The sequence below is a fragment of the Crocuta crocuta genome, unplaced genomic scaffold, assembly GCF_008692635.1.
Source record: "Crocuta crocuta isolate KB4526 unplaced genomic scaffold, BGI_CrCroc_1.0 scaffold153, whole genome shotgun sequence".
Lineage (NCBI taxonomy): Eukaryota > Metazoa > Chordata > Mammalia > Carnivora > Hyaenidae > Crocuta > Crocuta crocuta.
The window spans coordinates 2,064,528-2,085,714 of record NW_027529525.1 but is presented as its reverse complement, the minus strand read 5'-3'; positions in this window follow the sequence as shown (position 1 = coordinate 2,085,714).

The following is a 21,187-nucleotide window of genomic DNA, read 5'->3' as shown; positions in this document are numbered from 1 at the left end:
CAGAAAGCAAGGGAGAGGGCTGGATTGCTTTCCATTGACCTCTCAGGCATTATTCAGGGTTACGGCCACATCATGCAAATATTTAATCAGTCGCTGAAAATTGTCAGCAAGAGGCAGTTTGAGGCAGCATTCTTCATTATTACTGGCATTGCTGTAATAGCACTCAAGAAATATAAAGGGGCACACTAATCCCCGTTCCTCAGCTATACAACTGGGAATTCTCATTCCATCAGCAAAATGTGTCTGCCAAAATCAAGATGTAAGGTCTTGCAGATCATTTCATTTGTGAAAACATAAAAAAGGATGAAATGATGGACAAAAACTATCTTGAAATCTTTTATTGGGCCAGGGAGAGTGGAGATCGAACCAAAATGATCCCATTTCCAGGGAAGACAATTTTTAAGCCCATGATATATGAATTATAAAGTCAGGGAAAAAATTAGTCTGGATTCCAGCAAAATCAACACTGGTAGAATTCAGAATTTGTATGAGGATGAAACTAGCCTCAAAGATGATTAATTATGTTTAAAGAATAAATGGTTGAGAGAAAAATTACCGCCTGTTTGGCTATATAGGGAGAGGATTTGTGTTGACAATTCAAATGAAAGGGGGGATGGAGACCAAATGTCCAGGGAGAATCCAGGCCATCGCGTCTGCAGCTGGTCTGCAGGTCAGGAGGGATTGGTCTACAGGGCTGACTTTCTAAGAATCATCCAAAGTTAAGGGCCTCAAGTACATAATTGGGAAGCCAAGCAGCCTGGATTAGTCCACAGCAAAGAAGAATAGTCCTTAGTCTTCTCATTTAAGATAGACTCTTGGAAGTGGCTCCAGGAAGGGACAAAGTTAATTTACAAAGGGTTTTTGCTACCCCATAAACATCCCTGTTGTCATGAGAATATAACAAAGCTCCCATTTTGTCAACATGCCATGTTTTTTCTGGACTGTCCAGATACCTTCTCCAGACCACCATGGAAACCATGAACCCCATCAAACAAATACAGGGGCACAGGCCTCAAATCTCAGGACCCCTCCTTATCATGGCTGTCTTGCAGGTTTGGACAAAAGCTTTGGGCAACCATGTCAGATAGGGAATGAAAAGGGAAGGCAGGGCTATGTAAAAAATAGGGTTGCAAATTAAGAGAGTTCTGTTGACCACGAATCCACAAATCAGACAGATCACTTAAGTATAAGGAGAACAGGGCTGCCTAAGTGGCTCAGTTGGTTAAGTGTCTGACTTCGGCTCAGGTCATGATCTCATGGTTTGTGAGTTCAAGCCCCAAGTCAGGTTCCATGCTGATCGCACAGTGCCTGCTCTGGACTCTCTCTCTGCTCCTCCCTTGCTCATTCTCTCTCAAAATAAATAAACTTTAAAAAAAAGAATAAGGATAAAATACAAACTGGCCTGCCCAGGACAGTGCCAATTTATAGCTTCTATCCTAGAATAATTGTAAATAGTGCCTCATTACTCTTAAATATCCACTTTGTGTCCTTTATTATCTGAGCACACTATTAGAGACACCATTTACAAAAATTACCTTCTGGCTGAAAAAAAAGTAAGCAAAAAATATAGATTGCTAAAGTAGGTTCTCTTCAGTAAAGAATCAACTCTCATAAATTAGTAATGAAATGTAGGGTATTAGAGAAGTGTTGACCCTTTTAGAAGTTCCTTCTTAATTTCTTCATCTGTGTGTGGGCAGTAGTGGTAGTAGTGGGGGGAGGTGTGGTATGTGCATGTGGGGGGGCATACATGATTATGAATGCCTCTTGAAAGGCCTGAGGGCCCTTTAAGTAAAGATTTCATGTAAGACAGTATTATTACAACTTGTCACAATTGATGAAAAAGAATTAAAAAGCAATAATATAGGTTCATTTGAAAAATTCCCAAGCAAAGAGGTAGTCAGGGAAATGGGGGTAGGAGGTAAGTTTGTGAATGGCTATCGGACATCTCTTCTGTCTCACCGAGAATATAGAACTGCAGTGTGTGGGACAGAACACACGCACATATACATATACCCACAGTTAACCAAAACCCCACAGGTATATCAGGGCACAATGAGAAAGTAAACATGTTGGTTCATGTCTTTGTTTTTTAATCGAGGGACTGGCAGCAGGTTTAGTGGAGCGTTTGAAAATTGTGGCAGGGAGAGAAACCTTACTAGCTTTTCATTCTTTACAAAGAATGCCTTGCATTGCCCTGGAGAGTAGGCTAAACTGATAGCACTACCAGATCAATGTGGGATCAAAGAGTTAATGGTAGTGCCTTTAGAGCCCAGAGGCAAAGCAGGGATGCTGCTCCTGGGAGCGGAGAGGTGAGATGGTGAGCCTGCTTCGGAGTCTTGCTGGGATGTCTTTCATATCCCCTGGTCATTCTGTAAATCACGACTAGCCTGGAAACCACTTTGCAATAGCCGTTTTATTTCTCCTTTTTGGTATATTGCTAAGAAATGCATGAAAATCTTGTGAGCCATAACATAAAAGAATCTAAAATGATGGTGATTTTGTTCCTCTTCATTCAAGAGGTGGGAGTGAGCCCAGGAAAGGGTAACAAGGACAGTGGGAGGTGGGAGGTCCCATTTATTTCCTTGTAATGGCTCCAGCCTATGTTGCATTTTATCCTCTTAGGCCCACACCACAAGTTCACTCTGGAAATCTCTTCAGTTTGGCTACGTGCAGCTGTAATCGGACCTGCTCTGGGCAGTCCTAATTGCAAACACATTTCTCTCCCGTGGCCATTCCTAAGCAAGCAATGGTCAGAGCCTTGCCAGGGTTTTCTGGCATCTTTTTCCTTCTTTGTTTCCAAATCTACATTTTTCTATGAGAAAAGATGCACGAGAGATTGTAAACAGGATAATTATACGGCAATATGATTTCCAATGCAGACTTTCCTTGTGGATTATTTCTAACGTGTAGGGGTTTGTTTTGGTATGTTCTTTTTTCCCCACTCTGCCTGTGAGTCAGGAAGATAAAATGTTGTTTTGAAAGCACCAGTATATGGATGCACTAGAAGCCTCCTACGATGTTGGTCAAAACACTTTGCTAAAGATTTTTGAAAGGAACAGCAAACCGGGAGAGCAGGGTAAGGTGTGCAGGTCTCTGGCAGTCAGTCAACGTCACCGTGGACATGGGGTCTGTAAGTGTGTCCTATTTTTTTTCTAGAACATTGTGGAGAAAGAAGAAAAACTATGCACAAACAGCTGCAAGTTTAGGTAGTACAAAGTTACTGAGTTATCCTGTCTGAGATGACATTGTTTTGGTTGGGGGAGGCGTGGAATGCGAGTCTTTGAAAGGACATGTCCTCCTGCCCTTCCCCTATGTCTTCACTAAACTTTCCACTGTATTTTGTCAAGTCAGATGGTTCAGAATCTACAGATGGATGGGGTAATGTCAAACACATGCCCACCCTTCAAGTTGCTCCCATAGACAGCACATTTATTTATTGTCGTACATAAAGTCATGATTTGCGGCAGTTTGAGCTAAGGGGCACAGGAGGGACCCCATGGATGGCCATGCAGGCTGTGTGGCCCAAGTGTGGCACTGGGCACATGGACTTAGGGTGGAATTGGTGCCCCTGGAGCTCTATAACAAAAAAGCCCCAGAGCGTACTGTCTTTTTTTTTTTTTTTCCGTTGATGATCTGTTTTCTGTGCCGAACTCACTGCCTACCATTATATATTAGGTGCTCAATAAATTTTGTTGAAAAAATTGCTAGTCTGCCACCAGAAGGTTGAGCCTGTTAATCATCAAAGTAGCTCCAAGAAAACATACTATTGATTCATTCTTCCAACATCCAGGGACACAGGAATAAAGAAAGTACCATCCTTCTCCCAGGAAGCCACAGTTTAATGAGGAAAACATATGCACAAGAGTAGTGTGACGAGGGCACACTGATCACTCAGAGAGAAATCAGGAAAGTTTTGACATAGAAGATGATTCTGGCAAAGCAGACTTCACATTCCGCAACACCCGATATCAAAGAAAACAATGCCCATGTCTGATCTCTGACATTTCCTTCATTTTCAGGAAGAGGGAAAGATCGACACATTGGAAAAGTAGGATTGCTCCAGATATATTAGAATCTAGTCTAGTTGTGAATCATAGACTACCATAATCGCCCCATCTATCCCATTCAAATGTAACAGGTTCTTTTTCTGAAAAAGTCTTCCTTCTGCTTTTATGAGATAAGCCACATACTAAAGAGTCAGGCAACCCTAGGCTGATGCTTATTAGTTGAGTGGCCTTAAGAACATTATTTATTATATGTGGCAGTCCTTTAACCATCAAATGGGGATACCATATGTCAAGTGTCCATAAATACCATTTCCACTCTTACCATACACCACTTGAAGATACACTTGGCATATTGAAGTTTTTGTAAACAACCTACTTAACCATTAGAATGGTTGGTAACCTTCACATGTAAGCAAATGCAGCAAAGATTCTTAGATGGCTCATCGTTTTGCCTCTTAATCTTCTCGAATGTAAACAAGAGCAACACCATTTCTTCTTCAAGGGCTTCCTGAGGGAGGCATCCAGTAAAAAACATCCACCTGAAGTATCAATGGTTTACCATTCTTCTACAAATGAGGAGAATCTTAATACTATACACAACCACATTGACAAGTATTAACTGACAATACTGACAATGTGTATTTTTATAACCAGCAATATTCTTTAGACACTCCACTGATAATATTAGTAAGGCAAATGAAATCATTCATGGATTACTTTAAAAATTGAATGTATTCAATACATTTATTTTTTCATGACTCCTAATTATATCTTCATTTTTATTTTTTAAATTTTTTAGAGTTTACTTATTTTTGAGAGACAGAGCCTGAGCAGAGAAGAGGCAAAGAGAGAAGGAGACACAGAATCTGAAGCAGGCTCCAGGATCTGAGCTGTCAGCACAGAGCCCAATGCGGGGCTCGAACCCATGAACTGCAAGGTCATGACCTGAGCCGAAGTCAGAGGCCTAACCGACTGAACTACCCAGGTGCCCCTATATCTTCATTTTTAAAGTTTGTGGCTACAATGTCTATTTTCAGTCTAGGAGCAATTAAACATTTTCTGAAAAGTTTCAGGAAAGCACATTTGAGGGAAACACTTGAAAGATGTTCAGCAATCTATTATCCACATAACTAGAGGCAATAAGAAAACTCAGATCAATGACATTTGAGTTGATTCCCATGACACATTTACAGCAAGTTAGTTGACTTCACTTCAACTTTCTTCCGAAAAAAACTTTTCTCACAGCTGCTAAGTAACACATTTCCTTTCTTAGTGTGCTGGGTATGGTATTAATTATCAATAGTATTCCCCCCCACCCAAAAAATAATAAAACAGAGTAGGAAGAGAAAGTAGAGCCTTATGTAATTAGACTTTAGCTAATACATTGGCTGAATAGCTCAGCTATGACTAATTCTACAGTTAATTCTAGATTATCCATCTACAGATAATGTATAAGGCAATAATTAGAGACCATTTATTGTGTGACATCTGCTTTAGTAGGTACTGAGAAACAAAAACAAATAAAACTATTACCTCCCTGAAGACTTTTTTTTGACTACTGTATCTACCCTCAGCACCCAGGATGGTATTGAGTGCATTGGCTGAGTCTCAATAAATATTTGTTAAGGTGATAGTTGAATTAAAGAAATGACAACATTCCATATTGTCACTGTCTAGGTATGGAAATTGCCATGTAGGCCATTAATTCAATACTGCGCTGTCCATGGTGATTTCTTTTCACCCCCTCTTCACAATCTCCAGACTTCCTTTTAGCCATCTTACAAAGTCTTTTTTTAATTAAAGAGTAAAATGGAAAAACATTTAAAGCAAAAGAGGTTTGGTTTTAATGTTCTGTTCCACTACTAGCTGTGTGAGTTCAGACAAATTATTTACCAGTTTTTATCTGTAATCTTTGATTTATCCAATGGAGGTAAGTAATAGCAATAGGATAGACTAGGGAATTTAGTGACATTGTATAAAATTCATCACCCAGGGTTTGTCACACGGTAATTACTTAAGTAACTGTGAATCCCCCCAGGCTGATCCCTCTTTTTCTTCCTCTCTGGCCTTCTCTCCCAGACTGCATTACCACTGTCCTCCCAATCACTGTGGACCAGAGAGGCTCCCTACCACAGCTGACTTCAAAATCACTGAGACCAGCCCAATTCTATGGAATTAGAAACTTTTTTAAAATTTTTTAAAATGTTTATTTAGTTTTGAGAGAGAGAGATACACAGAGTGTGAGTGCGGGAGGGTCATAGAGAGAGGGAGACACAGAATCCGAAGCAGGCTTCAGGCTCTGAGCTGTCAACACATAGCCCGACGTGGGACTCAAACCCACAAGCTATGAGATCATAACCTGAGCTGAAGTCAGACGCTTAACTGACTGAGCCACCCAGGCGCCCCAAGCAGGGACCACACTTTGAGGTCTTGTTTAAAGGTCTTGCCACTCAAAGTGTGATCTGCTGGCCAGCCACACTGCATCATTGTAAAAATGCAAAATCTCAAACCCCACCTCATATTTACATTAAATGAGAAGCACGAGTTTAGGGAAGAGCTTCATAAAGGCATCTTAAAATGGAGTTTCCTGTACACTGGACATTCTTTTTTTTTTTTAATTTTTTTTAATTTATTTCTAGGAGAGAGAGAGAGAGCGCGCGCGCAAGCAGGGGAGGGTGAGAGAGAGGGAGTGACAGACTCTGAAACAGGTTCCAGGCTCTGAGCTGGCAGTCAGCACAGAGCCCGACGCAGGGCTCGAACCCACGAACCACGAGATCATGACCTAAGTGAAAGTCTGATGCTTAACCAACTAAGCCACCCAGGTGCCCCATACAGTGGACATTCTAATACAGCCCTAGAATCTACACTGTAATAAGCTCCCCTATGTCATTTGGATACATGCAATTCTTGAAGCACACCTAGAAAACACTGCTTTAGAGGGTTGCTGCAGCAGGTGATTGGCTGTAGAATCAGGAATAGTGCTCCCTTTGGAATATACAACATTGAGCCTGGCAGCCCTGCTAGTTGCCTTGTTCTAGCAAGGACGCTACCAACCAAGCAATCACATTGTACTTATTTTTTTCTATGTATCAGACAAAAACATTGTGTATGCTTCCCACCAATCTAATCATGACCTGCTAGAATAAGATAAAGATTGAAATGGATTCATTTTGAGACAGATGTCAAGTTTGGAGAACAATGTCTGAAATCATTATTTATACCCATTAGTCAAGGATATTGTGATTGTAAGTAACAGAAACCTTCCGTAGCATGCATGCTCACACACACACAAACACACAAAATGAAAAGACAAGTTTTCTAGAAAGATAAAAAATATCTAATAAAATATAAGGGAGGGAAGTACAGTTGAGTCTCATCTCCTAATGGTTCAGAATTGAGGTCATTCTTCTGTAGCAGATTGTATTTTCTCAAAATGGTTACAACAATATTTTGTGGCAAATGGCCACAAATGCTCTTCCTGGACCTTGCCACTCTTACCAAGAGTTGCAGTCTATACTCCCTCCTCTTGAAAATGTGCAGGTCTTTGTAACTACCTCATCTAAAGGAAAACCATGATGGAAGAGTGCCACATGACTTGTGAAGCAAAACTATGTCATAAAAGGTGATACAGCTTCTACCTGGCTTGCTCTCTCACTTAGAATGTACCCTTATAATCTTGAGCCTCAATGTCAGAAGTACAGCTGTCCAGAGCTGTCATGTAGGAGAGGCCACTTGGAAAGGCCACATGGAGATAGAAATGTCCAAAGAACCCCAGGCATTCCAGTCCTTACCTAGCAATTTGAGTAGGAACCAAAGATGTGAGTAAGGAAGCCCTCAAAATGTTTCCAAGGATACTGTCTGACTGCAATCACATGAGGGACTCCATGTGGAGCTAAATCCAGAACCAAGAGAGACATTAAAAGTTGATTATTGTTGGGACACCTTGGTTAAGTGTCCTACTTCAGCTTAGGTCATGATCTCGCTGTTTGTGAGTTTGACCCCCTCATCGAGCTCTGTGCTGAGCCTGGAGCCTGCTTCAGATTTTGTGTCTTCCTCTCTCTCTGCCTCTCCCCCCTCTCTCAAAAATAAATAAACATTTAAAAAAATTTTTTTAATTGCTTATTGTCACTTTACACCCCTATACAGCAATAGTAATTGAAGTAATCTCTGTTTGTCTAGAGCTCTGTGATTTTGCCCCTCTGTTTCTCTCTGCACATCTGCTTTATTCTCCTCTTTCTGTCTACAGATTATGCTCATGCATTTGTTCATGTACATGAAACAATATGGCTGTTCAGACAGACTATACGCCCTACAGAAGTGCTTCCTAAGCTTGAGTGTGCACAGCAATCACCTGGAATTTTTTTTATAAGACAGAATCAAATTCAGTAGTTCTGTGGTGGTACCTGAGTTTGTGTTTCTAAAAAGCTCCCAGGGGATGGATGTTGCTGAGGCTGTGGACCACTAAACTAACCCTTACCATTTGCTTGCTCTCTTGTTTGTGCTCTCTCTCTCTCTCTCATCTTAAGTCACTTAAAAACAAGTTGTACATATCATGATAGTTCACCACGAGGTCCTTCAACATAACTTTGCTAAGAAAAAGAACATTCTTCCATATAATCAGGATCCTATTATATATGCCAGAAACTTAATTTATTTTTAAAAAGGCCTCATCTAAAATATAGTCCGTATTAAAATTTCCTCATTTGTCTCAAAAAATATCAGAGCAGATTCTTCCGTTTTGATCTAGGATTCAATCAAGGATTATGCATCTCTGCTACCCTCCAGTCTAAAATAGTTGCCTTACCTTTTCTTGAAATGTCTTTTATGAAATTGATATTCTTGAAGAAAGCAGGCCCACTGCCTGATAAAATGTCCCATAGCCTAGATTTGATTGCTTCTTCATCAATAGATTCAGGCTTTCTATTTTTATCAAGAATACTTCTTACCCACTAATTATGTACTTCACATTGGAAGACATCAAGAGACTCATGATATCCCTTTCTCCTTTTTTGGTGATGCTGGGTTGGATTGCTGGGCTATGGTGTTCTTTTTTTAAGTGCAAAGAAATGTTTTCAAGAGAGGCCCCAGCTGACTTCCCCTCTCATCTCATTGGCCAGAGCAGATAACATGGTCACCACTAACCCACTCATTGACAAAGGAGAAGTGTGTCCCCTCACTGGTTTAGGTGAGTTATCATTCTGTCCCTGGGGATGAGGGGCACCCAGCTCCCCTGGAAGTGGAGGTGTGTCAACATGTGGAGAGGGGAGCTATTAGCCTGGAAGAGTGGCACGTGGACATACAGCCTACAGTGTTTGCCACACATACCTAATAATACAGAGCTAGTTAGATGAAACACTACTCTCTGATTCTTATTCCAACATAGCATGCTGCCTCCTCAAGAGATTAAGAATTTATTGCTTATAAAATACTTTATAGGCCTCCTATGAGAAATCCAATATTTATTTGCCCTGTAAGATAAAAACGGAAATTTATTTTTTCTTATTTTCTTTCAAGCTTTTCTCAATCTATGATTCTTCACAGTGTGATAACGATATAGCCACATACGTCCTCTGAAAAAGAAATAAAAAAACTTTTTCCTTACAAAATGAGACAATTAATTACACACAGAATAAGTTTATGGAATGTAAATAGTTTAATTTAAAAATATTTCCCCCTCTATTATTCTTTTTAAAAGTTCTAGAGATCGAAAATAAAAAGGAGCTATAATTCTATCAGGACAAGAAGCCAAAATTGTGGATGCTTTTACAAAGTTTATCAAGACTATTAATAATGGTCATCCAAACTTTTGGCATCTGCAGAATTGGGTTGTGTAAAATACAGTTCTCTTATGAGAATTCTGGCACTTTGAATCTTGTTCCAACTGGAAATTAGATATGGAAAACATGAAGTTGATTCTGAATCCCAGAAAAGATTTGGCTTAATTCTGAAAATCAAATGTAGTATCTTGGGGCTGGGTGCAAAGGCCATTGGTAGAGTCAACCAAGTGATGCTTTCCTCCCAGCAATAGTAATCTTTTATTCTGTGCCTTCAGAAGTAGGAGAGTTAACTCTACAACCTGTGATTTAAGGGGTTCAAAGGCAGGTCTTTTACTAGTTTATACAGTGTCTGTAAGTTTTACCATAGGAGTTTTAAAGTGACTCTTCATCCCACTTACAGTAAGGATCTCTACCCCCACCCAACTCTATTGCCACTGGGCCAAAGCTATTTCCCTTCTTCTTACTTATATAAGGGGCCTCAGAGTTGACTCTGTGTTGGCCAAAGCCAGAGATTCTCCCACACCTCCCTCCCAAACATCAGCCAACACTTCAGCAATACAACCTCAGGTTCCATTGAAACCTAAGGACACAGAAGCCCAGATGACTGTATGGAGAATGGGGTGTAGGTAGGGAAAGAAGCACAGATGTGTGGGGAAACAAAAAAGGGGAGAACGTTAAAGTCGATATTTATCTGCTTCACAATTTTGCCAAAACCGAGCTACCATTTTTAAAGCTCACCAAACTTCTGTTTTCTACAACCATTGACCTCAACCTTTACCATTTTTTTATTTCTTTGCTATAATCTTGACACCAGTAGAATGCACTTGTGATTTGTGTAACCTTGTTTCACCCTGCAACAAAAAACAGGAGATGGCCAAATACCACAGAGAACTGTGGGGTTATTTTTGTATGGGCACCAAACAAGATTTCTACATAGATTTGTCATCTCTCCCATACAGTGAATGCGTTTTTAAAATGTGGAGAGATTTCTCAGAACTATTATTCCAGCTATTTTGTTCTTTGGCATTTGTCCACATACCCCATGAGAGGTAAATATGAAAAAACAATATTTGACCATGTAGCTATAGTTACAGGCCACAGACAGCCAAGGGTGCAGAAATTTAAAGATGAATGTGATATGCAACTTTGCCCTGATTCTGTCTCCCTGGATAAACTCTGTTCACCACTTAAATCTAAGTGTTCCCTAGTCCTAGGTAATTGACAAGCAGTGGGAGAAGGTAAAATCAAGTAGAAATTGAACACTGAATAGAAAAGGACCTCCTTTCCAAAAACAAAAATTCCATTTTGTTGTGGAATGATGAAAATACCCCATTCCTTTGTTTAGATAAATTTCAATAGTATTTATGCTGATTTCCCCACAGGGAGAAAAAGAGACTATGTCTTTGAAAAGCATTGGCAGAAAAACACTCAAGTTCAATTTAGTTTCATCCTGAAGGTTTGAAGTAAAATAATTCTTTGTAAGGATTTATAAATAAGACGTTCATTAATGAAGTTTCACAATATCACTTTGAAGTGAATACTACTGAATTCATTTAACTAGTGCTGAGACTCCAGCAGAGAAATTGAGCAATTGGACTTATTCAGTAAAGCATGTAAAAGTTTAGAGAAAGAATCCAGGAATTCCCAATGCCTCATTCTCCAAGTTGAAGAACTCTCAAACATAGAATCAGATACGCAACATATACCGGGAATGGAATCTGTGACCCAGATAGAACTAGAATGATAACTTAGACAACTACTTAGAGTACCACCATTCCACATTTGGAGCGGATGGACAGTATGTGTCACATCCAGAAGAAGAGGTTTCTGGGAAGTCCCTGAGTGCTTGCAGAATCCTTGCACAGAACTGAACATCTGCCCTGACCTCTTCTCCAGTTCTGAGGCAAACACAACCCCCCAAGTCAGTGCTGCTACTAAACATCAGATGCGAATGGCCTGAAAGCACCTTGGATATCAAAGCCTTCTCCCCAAAGTCAGCCTAGTGATCTAACTTTGATGTAACTCTGTCTGCCTCTGATTCCTCTCTTTCCATAGCCCACCAATATTCAAACATGTCAGCTCATTGTTGGTCCCCGAGTCTAGTCGATTTTTGTTGATGCATCCCTTTTCCGTCTTATTCAGGACCTAATTATAGTGCTTCGTAACCTATTTCTTCAACACTCCTTTCCTTCAGGTCTGTCCTTCAATCTATCGCAAAAATTTCTGTTGTTTTGGCAGGAAGAATACCTTTACTGCCTGCCCATCACCCTCCAGTCCAAGTCACTTTTTCTCTGAAGTCTCAGGGTCTGCTCCCCTGATGTCTGTGATTCCTTTTCTCATCTCTCATCTCATCCCAGGCAACCAAATGATCTCCATGTGTCCAGTAGCCCAGGCATCTTTCTTTTGCCTTTATGTCTTTGCTATGATCACACATCCCTCTTAATTTCTTTTTTCATGTCTTCAGGATGACTTCATCTACTAAACTTAAATTGAGCCTAATGCCCCATTTCTTGTCCATACTTTCCTTGTGCAATTACACACATTAACTCAATAAATATTTACTGATAATCTTTTATGTACAAAGTACCATATATAATAAGGAAAATACAAAGATAAGTGAGATATGCATCCTGAACGTGAGGACCTTACCATCTGTAGAGAAGTAAAATGCAGAGGAAAAACGTAAATCATTCTAATACATAGAGAATATTAAATGATACTAAAATGATACTGACAAGGTGCTATGGTAGTTCAAAGTCAGGAAAAATTACTTCCAAAAAAGAAGAACCTGGGCAAAATCAGGAAGATTTCATGGAATAGGTAGCTTTTTAGTGTAGCCTGTACACAGATATTTCAGATATAGAAAGGTATTTCAGGTGTTAAAACTATACTAGCAAAGCATGATGTAGGGAGGAAACCAGGATTAACAGACAAGACAAAGTTTAGGCTGGCTAGAACATGGAGGGTAGAAAAGGATATTTGGGAAAATAAATCTGGAGCCAGGTACACAGCATAAGAATGGCATACTAAGGTTTCTGAACTGTTTCTTGTTTTGAAGACATTTAAAGCTTGTGATGAGGAGTCAGATGGTCAGAGCTGGACTCTAGAAGGTTAAGTTGGCATTGGTACGATCGAAAACAAGAAGCAAGAAGTTTTAGGAGACCGTTACAACCAACTCCAAGGAGGAAAAAAAAAAAAAGAATCAAGAAGCTGAACTAGAGTAATGACTAGTGGGAAGGAAAAGAATGAAACACATCTAAGAGTCCAAATGTAGAATCAACAGAGATTGGCAAGTGGCTGGATTAGAAGGGGAGAAAATGACTCCAAGATTTCATAATAATGTTGGTATAAAGATGCACCAGATAGACAGTTGCTTTTTGATCCCATCAACAAATACTTCTTGAGCACTTACTGTGTGACCAGAGCTAGGCAAGAAATTGGAAACACAGTAGCAAATGAAAAAAAAAAATTGAACTCCTTCCATGAGGGGGCTGCCAATCCACATGAGCCAGATACATGGATAAGGTGTTGGAGATGCTATGATAGGAGCTGGCTCAGAATACAGAAGGAGCCCAGGGAAGAGGTGGTTAAGTCACTGTTGGATGGAAAGGTTCTCAGAGACCTGGTTGTTTAAGAGTCAGCTGCATATGGTCGTATGCACAACTGTAGAGAAGCCAGCCTCCCCTGAGAACATTCCTTTCCAGCTTCACAGGTGCCTATGTCTCAGCTTCAATTGAAATAAATATAAAGATTACACTGAATTCTTTCTTTTATTGTTCATTGTTATCCAAAAAATGTCATTTCTATTGCACTTGTATTAGGTAACAGTATCAGCTGTGGTCGCATGCAGTAGGAAAATAAGAGGACTGGCAGCCTGTTGCAGGACAAAGAGCTCTAAATTCAGTCATTAGACGAGACTTGTTTTCTGGCTCTTGCACTGACCAGTGGGGTGAACTTGAAGAGGTATAAAAACTTCTCTTGGCCTCAGTTTCCTTATTCTTAAAATTGTGATTTTTTTAAAAAATCTGATTTACTCTTATCACATTGTATTATAAAGGTCAAAAAACAAATTCAAAAGCATTTTGCAAAACATAAAATATTATTAGTTATAAAATATTACTATGCAGTTCTTGCAGATTCCTATAGAAAGCAAATGACACACTCACATTAGATTAAAAGAGAGTGACAGAGAGACTGCTTACAAAGCAGGGTTCTGGGACTAGTACAGTACACAGGGCAGGTACCTCAAAGTTGCTGTCACCACATCTGGGACCAAAGGGACAAGAGACATGAGTCACTGTAGGGATAGGGAAAGATAACGTGGTGTCAGTCAGAGAAGTCCATCTGCGGGCAGCATAGCAAAGAGGAAGGCCAGATTATAAATACCTCCACCACGTTCTTCCTTTCCTCTAATCGGCTTGCATGGCGCACTGGTCAGAGCCAACCAAAAGGCAGAGAAAAAGAGATCACAGTTGAGGTCATCTGTCCAGGTCAGGCTCTGGGGTCAGTGAGGTGAGTCAAGAAGGTGTCTGACCCAACATCAGTAATTATCTATTAACCTTCAATGAATGTAAGGATCATCGGTGGGAGCTTGCCAGAAAGTGCTATGCACCCAGCAATGTGATGTTTTACTGAGCAGCCCACAGATTCTCACACACATGGTCAATGGACACATTTTGAGAACACCAAAGGAGATAGGTTAATAAGTCATTTATAATCGAGTTCTTTTCCTTTTATCATGGGGGGAATTTTAGGAGTAAGGTCAGGCTAACCCACCAGGAAAGAAGGCACTTACTCCTCTTCCCAAATGACTTGTATTGGAGACTGGTGTGTGAGCTGTGGGGTTCTATAAGTTTGCCACGACTCACCACCTGGCATGGTTCTAACACCTTCCTTTGCTTCTAGTAGGACCCAAATCAGCCCAAAGAGACTCTGGCCACCATACTGTTACCCCATGCATTTGTTTAAACCAGTTATATAGAATGTCACTCCTACAGGGAAGAGTTTTTAATTTTTTACAATACCCTATTTCACTGGAACTCACTGTGTTTTCTCTTTGTATCCCCACTACCAGTACGCTGAGTGGATCATAAGCACTCAGTAAACATCAAAGGCCACCATTTCATTACTGGACAGAAAGGAAAAACGAATGCAGTTTAAATGGATGTTGTAAATTCTATTACATGTTTCTTTTAAAAAGCAAAACAACAACAACAACAAAAACAAAAAAAACAACTTTCTGGATGGCTCAGTTGGTTAAGCTCCAACTTTGGCTCCGGTCATGATCTCACAGTTTGTGGGTTTGAGCCCCGCGTTGGGCTCTCTGCTGGCAGCTCAGAGCCTGGAGCTTGCTTCATATTCTGTGTCTCCCTCTCTTTCTGCCCCTCCACTGCTCACACCCTGTCTCTCAAAACTGAGAAAATGTAAAAAAAAAAAAAAAAAACAAACTAAAACTAAATCCAACAAAAGTTCAAACAAGTTTTTAAGATTGTATACAATTGCAATATTCCTTAAGTGTACTGTGTGAGTCCCTGGGAAAGAGAACCCCAAAAATCACAGTCTTTCATTCCCTCAGGCTCCCACTTACTGTTTTGCACTTCTGTTTTGTTGTTATTTAAAGTAAATGAAATTTTTTAAAAATTATAAACCTTTTGCAAATGGCAAGATCTTGTCCTTTTTGTGGCTAAGTAATATTCCATGGTACATATATGTATCACATCTCCTTTTCCATTCATCTATAAACAGATGTTTGGGTGCTTCCCTATCCTGGCCATTGTAAGTGTTTTCATTTTCCTGGGTAGCAGCATTGTAAGGAGATGGGTAGTAGCTACATTTGTGGTGAGCATAGCATAGCACTTACTGAATTGCTATATTGTACACCTGAAACTCATGGCACATTATATGCCAACTACACTCAAATTTTTTTAAAATGATAAACTTGTGAAGATAATGCCATGGTAGAAATGAAATGCAGCCTTCTTTTTTTAAGAGTCTTTCAATGATTTTGTCATGTACCTGTTTTCCTACATGTGTAACTCAAAGCAAACAAACAAACAAATCATAGCAACTAGATTACACAGCTTCAGCCTAAAAGTGAATTTTTTTTTTCAGCACACACTGCCCCTGCAACACCCGTTCCCTGCAGAAGATATTAAACATTTTGTGCACACCTACATATATTCTTGGGGCAGGAATCGCAGCTGTTTGTAATTTAACTGTAACTCTAATCCCGAGTGTGAAATGGAACTAAAATAGTCAGTTATGAGACATTAAAAAAGGAACCATGCAGATGATCCTTTCTTGTAAGGTCTCAAAATTGCAAAATAAATAAAAAGGTGGTTATCCAATAATTTACAAAAATATTGAGGACAGTTTCATTATTTTCTGAATATTAATAATGTTTTCAAGATTTCCTTCCATAAAATGAAACAGGCTATCACCACAGGAGATCTCTTTATTGCCCCTCTTTTCCTACTTTTATATCAGTCCTATAGAGAGATAATAATTAGTTTCTAAACTCTTAAATGCAATCATTTAGTTTGACTTTCTAGCCAGTGAAAGTAAGTTCTTTGTTACCTAAAGGAAATGATCAAAATACCAATTTGTCATCATCTTAAACCCTCTGTGGTTGACTAATTGTGATTATATATGGTACTGTTTTCTGACTTTTGTAATGGTATGGTTGCTTTCAGCTTCAAGTAACAGAAGACCCAATTTACAATGGCTTCAAGAATAAAAGGATTTATTTTCTCTCATCACAAGGAATTCAAAATAAGGGAGCTTCCAGAACTGATTCATTCAGAAGTTTAATCACAGTCTCAAAAACCCAGGTTCTTTCCATGTTTTTACTCATCCATCTTAATTTCCATGCCCCCCCCCCCAAAAAAAAAGACAGGAGAAAAATGACAAGAAGGATATCTATCTATCTATCTATCTATCTATCTATCTATCTATCTATCTATCTATTCTTTGACTGACCTGTCTATTGATCAGTCTATCTATTGACTTATCCAGGGAAAGTTCAAGTCATTGGCCTACACAGTTGTGGTGGAAGCTGGTGAATCTGAAATCTATGGGAAAGGACAACAGGCAGGCAACTCTTGGGCAGAAGCTGATTGTTGCAGGCTTGAGGCAGATTTTCTTCTTACTCAGGGAAACCATTTTGCTCTTAAGACCCAAAGAGAAACTTTTTCAGCAACTCTTAAGAGCAAAGGAGTCTTTCCCTGAAGTACCTCAACAGACTTCTCAATCTCTACTGGCCAGTTCTGAGATTCACACTTCATGAAATCGGTCCCTTGCAAGGAATATGAAATAAAGACTGGTTTAAACCTATTGGGCTTTAGCTAAACCATATGGAGCCAGAGTATATCCCAGAACTCAGTTTGGACTATGCCACATGGAAGCAGGAGAAAGTTATCATTGGGTAGGCAAAAAGTGTATCCAGAATATAAAAGGAGCTCAATAAATATTTGAATGAGGGAATAAGCCAATGAATGAATGGTGATACACGCGGAGGAGGATAATGAGTACTGGTGATTTTCCCCAAATATATATTTCAGGCAAGACATGACTTCATCAGGTAAGCAGTATATATATTGTATGCATGAAGTATGAATGACTCTTGTTTACATGATATCACACTCGATCTTTGCTACACACTGCTAGGAATTGTCACTCATAAGACTAAGTGAAGGCTAACTGTGCTCAAGGGGATGAACTGGAAAATAAAGGAAGAAAAACACCATTCTAAGCTTATAATCTATTTAATTTAGTATATTAAGTGCAAATGCTTTCAGGTTGGTGTACTAAACCCCTAATTCTAGAATGCACACCAACATACTGTTTTTTTGATAAATAAGACTATTATTTAGAGAAATCTCCTAAGAAAGTAGAGAGCCTCACCTGGAGACTATGAATTTCTCCAGGGAGTATCAAGTTGTGTTCCAGAAAAAAATGATGCTTTTTTTGTTGCACTCGTGTTGAGTTCTTTATGTTTAACTATCTTGTTAAACCAAGAGCTTTGACCAAGAGTCTGAGCTTCTGTGACATGTGATATAGGGACAAGATGGAAATATGTTCAGAACAGATGGAATGTGGATTTATCTCACATCTGCGTGTACACCGGCACAGACGCACATACACAAAACCACCACCATACCCCACCATACCTGCCTTTAGTATAATCTCACCTAATTTAATAATTAGGGACTATGTTATGTTCCCTCCATATTAACTTTTCAGGGAAAATATTCAGTTGGGTAACAAAAAATTAATCTTTATCACTTGTCTGACCAAAATTCAACTTTATTAAAAAAATGTTGCTAGAACTTGTGAGAAGCTTCTGTGAACAAGAGGAAGTCTGTGACTAATTTCTCCTTGTTAAGCACTTTGAAAATCACTTCCCGTCCATCTCTCTTCTTTCAGTGAGGATCCTGACCAGCTTGCTGCCCTCTATTAGTCTTGTAACCTGGACAGCCCTTTTTACTCTTTCTAAGATTTAGTTGGTTTCTTTCCATGCAAAATAAGAAAAATAGTTTTCTGAAATGCCTTAGAAGTCTCTAGATATCTGTTTCCAATGTCGGTTTTTTTCACTAAAATGTGATATCCTCGAGGGCAGGAATTATGCCATTTTCACCTTTATCCCTGAGTGCTCAATAAATGTTGGCAGGTTGAGGTAATGAAATATCCATGTCACACCAATTAATACTTGCACCTCAAGTATTTTTAAAATTTACGTCCAAGTTAGTTAGCATATAGTGCAACAATGATTTCAGCAGTAGATTCCAGTGATTCATCCCCTACATATAACACCCAGTGCTCATTCCATCAAGTGTCCTCCTTAATGTCCCGTGCCCATTTAGCCATCCCCCCACTCACAACCCCTCCAGCAACTCTGTTTGTTCTCTGTATTTAAGAGACTCTTATGTTTTGTCCCTCTCCCTGTTTTTATATTATTTTTGTCTCCTTTCCCTTATGTCCAAGAATATTTAAAGCATTTCTCTCTACCAACCTACTTTCTGATTATCCACTTGAGCTCTTGTTATAGCATCACTTTTGTATTGCCTTCCATAGTTGTTCTTCCCAGGAGAATTGTGTTGAGTGGCAAACACTTGAGAAGACTGGTTTGGGACTTTGCTTTTGGTTGCCACATGTTACTTTTACCTAAGATTGGTTTAGGCATGGACAAGAATGCTACCTGAGGCATGTGCAATGTAAAGGGTTGCTAACAAATATGTATGATAATTATATTTGATATGTATTGACAGTGAATCACCACACATTGCCTGTCATGACATGGTGGTTATCTAGAAGTTTGAATAAGAAGTTGAATATTTTACCAGAAGACTAAGATTCCCTCGGGAAAACAGCAAAAAGTTGTTTACTTCGTTGTAGACCAATTGAATGTGGGAAAAGCAGTGGTAATTGAATGAAAGGTCTATGCATGAATATTTCCATGACACCAAAACAAAGTAGACAAGAAAAGTGGTAGGTTTGTATTTTTTAAGGTTTGTGGTTTGAACAAAATAACTCCCCTTTGATTAGTCGAAAGGCTTTCTGGAAGTGGGTAAATTATTAACGCCATTTTAATGAGATTTGAGAGAGAGTCTGATGACCTGGAAATAGAGCTAAGGCTGAGAAAGGCAATCCTCATTAATGCTACCATCTTGAATTTACGTCTCAGAATTCTGAGCACATGGAGGGGATTAATATCCTTAAGTTAATTTCCTGTTAGAGACCAAAAGGAATAGAGTGTTAAGATACAATCATTATATCCTTTTTGGTGGCTGTGCCTCTAAAAGTGCAGAAGACAAGATGGAGGCCCTAATGCTGAAAGAACTTATTGTTGAGACTATTGGAAACAGTTGAGATTTCCTGGTCATTTTCCAAATCGGAAGTGAGAAACTTTCCCAAAATGCAATGCTAAAGGGAAAGAGAACATCTTTTAACTTCCTAGACGGTAAGCAAGCAGCAAACATTTTTCTAGTAGTGTGTTGTCTATGCAGAGAAGGTTAAACTATTTGGTTTCCCTAAAAGTTGAGAACAGGCTTTGTGACTGTGTGGTGGGCAGTGGGCCCTGAAGTGGGGAGGAGAGGACACGTGGTGTGGTGCGTCACGGCTCCGCCCACCTGGAGGATGAATGGGGAGAGTGAAAACCTGCCTCCTTTGCTTTGAGTTTGACTTCTTGATTACATTTACAGAACGCAGGCCGCCCCTGGCAAATTGTTGTTTGGACTCACTGGGATTAGATGTGTGCAAACACACCTAGTACCAAAGTACTCCTTGACATCTGTAAACTCAGTTGCTGTTTTTCCAGATTCTGCAGGATTTGGAGCTCTGGTCTTTACCTTCAGCTATCCATCTATGATATGAAATAATCTCCAAAGATATGGCTAAGACAATTTTGCCAAATTGGGCTTAAAACAAAGCCCAAATAGGTCATTCTAGGCATTATGTAATATCCTTCGCTTGGAAGTACTTGAGATAATACATGTGAGCATGTTTCATAAACTGTAAAGTGCTAAATATAAGTTTTGTGGCTATCGCATGGTTAAACTAAGCCCTGCATTGAAAATAGAATTGTGATTGAACTGGACTTCTCAGCGTCTGGAGCCCACTTTCAATTAAGTGTCATCAATTTCCTATTTAATTGTTTTAAGCCATCCATGTGCCGGGTAATATTCTTGTATTGTTTCTTCAATGTATTAGCACAAATACTTGACTAAGTTTAACATAAAAACTGACACAGATAGAGATAATATTTTTGTTTTCTGGGTATTAAAAAGCAGATATTTGGGGAAATACTTTTAACAGATTTTGGTATCTGGCTAAGCCCATGACTCTCCGCAGCTGTCCCCCTATTTGTCACCCTCTGCTTCCTCCCACATCTCCAAGGAGGCTTAGAAAAACACTCCTCACTGATTTCAGTTGCTCCAGAAGGCCCTATGCGTGGTCAAGGCCGTTAGAAGTCTAGAAAGGCCCATGGTCACTTTATTTTTAGACTTTTACTGACTTATAAAATTAAGAAGTACCATAATAGGTTTAACAAAATTATGACATATTTTATATGTTTACACTTAAATGAACTCCCCGAGAACACATAAATAGACACATCAACAACTTAAGTTGATGGATTTAAGTTTGATACACTGGGCTTGAAGATGAATAAGACACGATATTCCTCCTCAAGGAATTCTCAGTCCAGCAAACTGTGAAATATTATATGGGAAATCATTGCATGCAAGTGTCAATAGGGTCCTACAACCACAAAGTACTTAATGAATATTCTTTTCTCATAGAGAATGTCAAAACTCTGGCATCCTTTCCCTGTATGGACACGGTGGCCAAGCAGTAGTCCTTACCCCCTTCCCTTCAGTGAGTCCTGAGCTCACTGGTCTGGCGGCT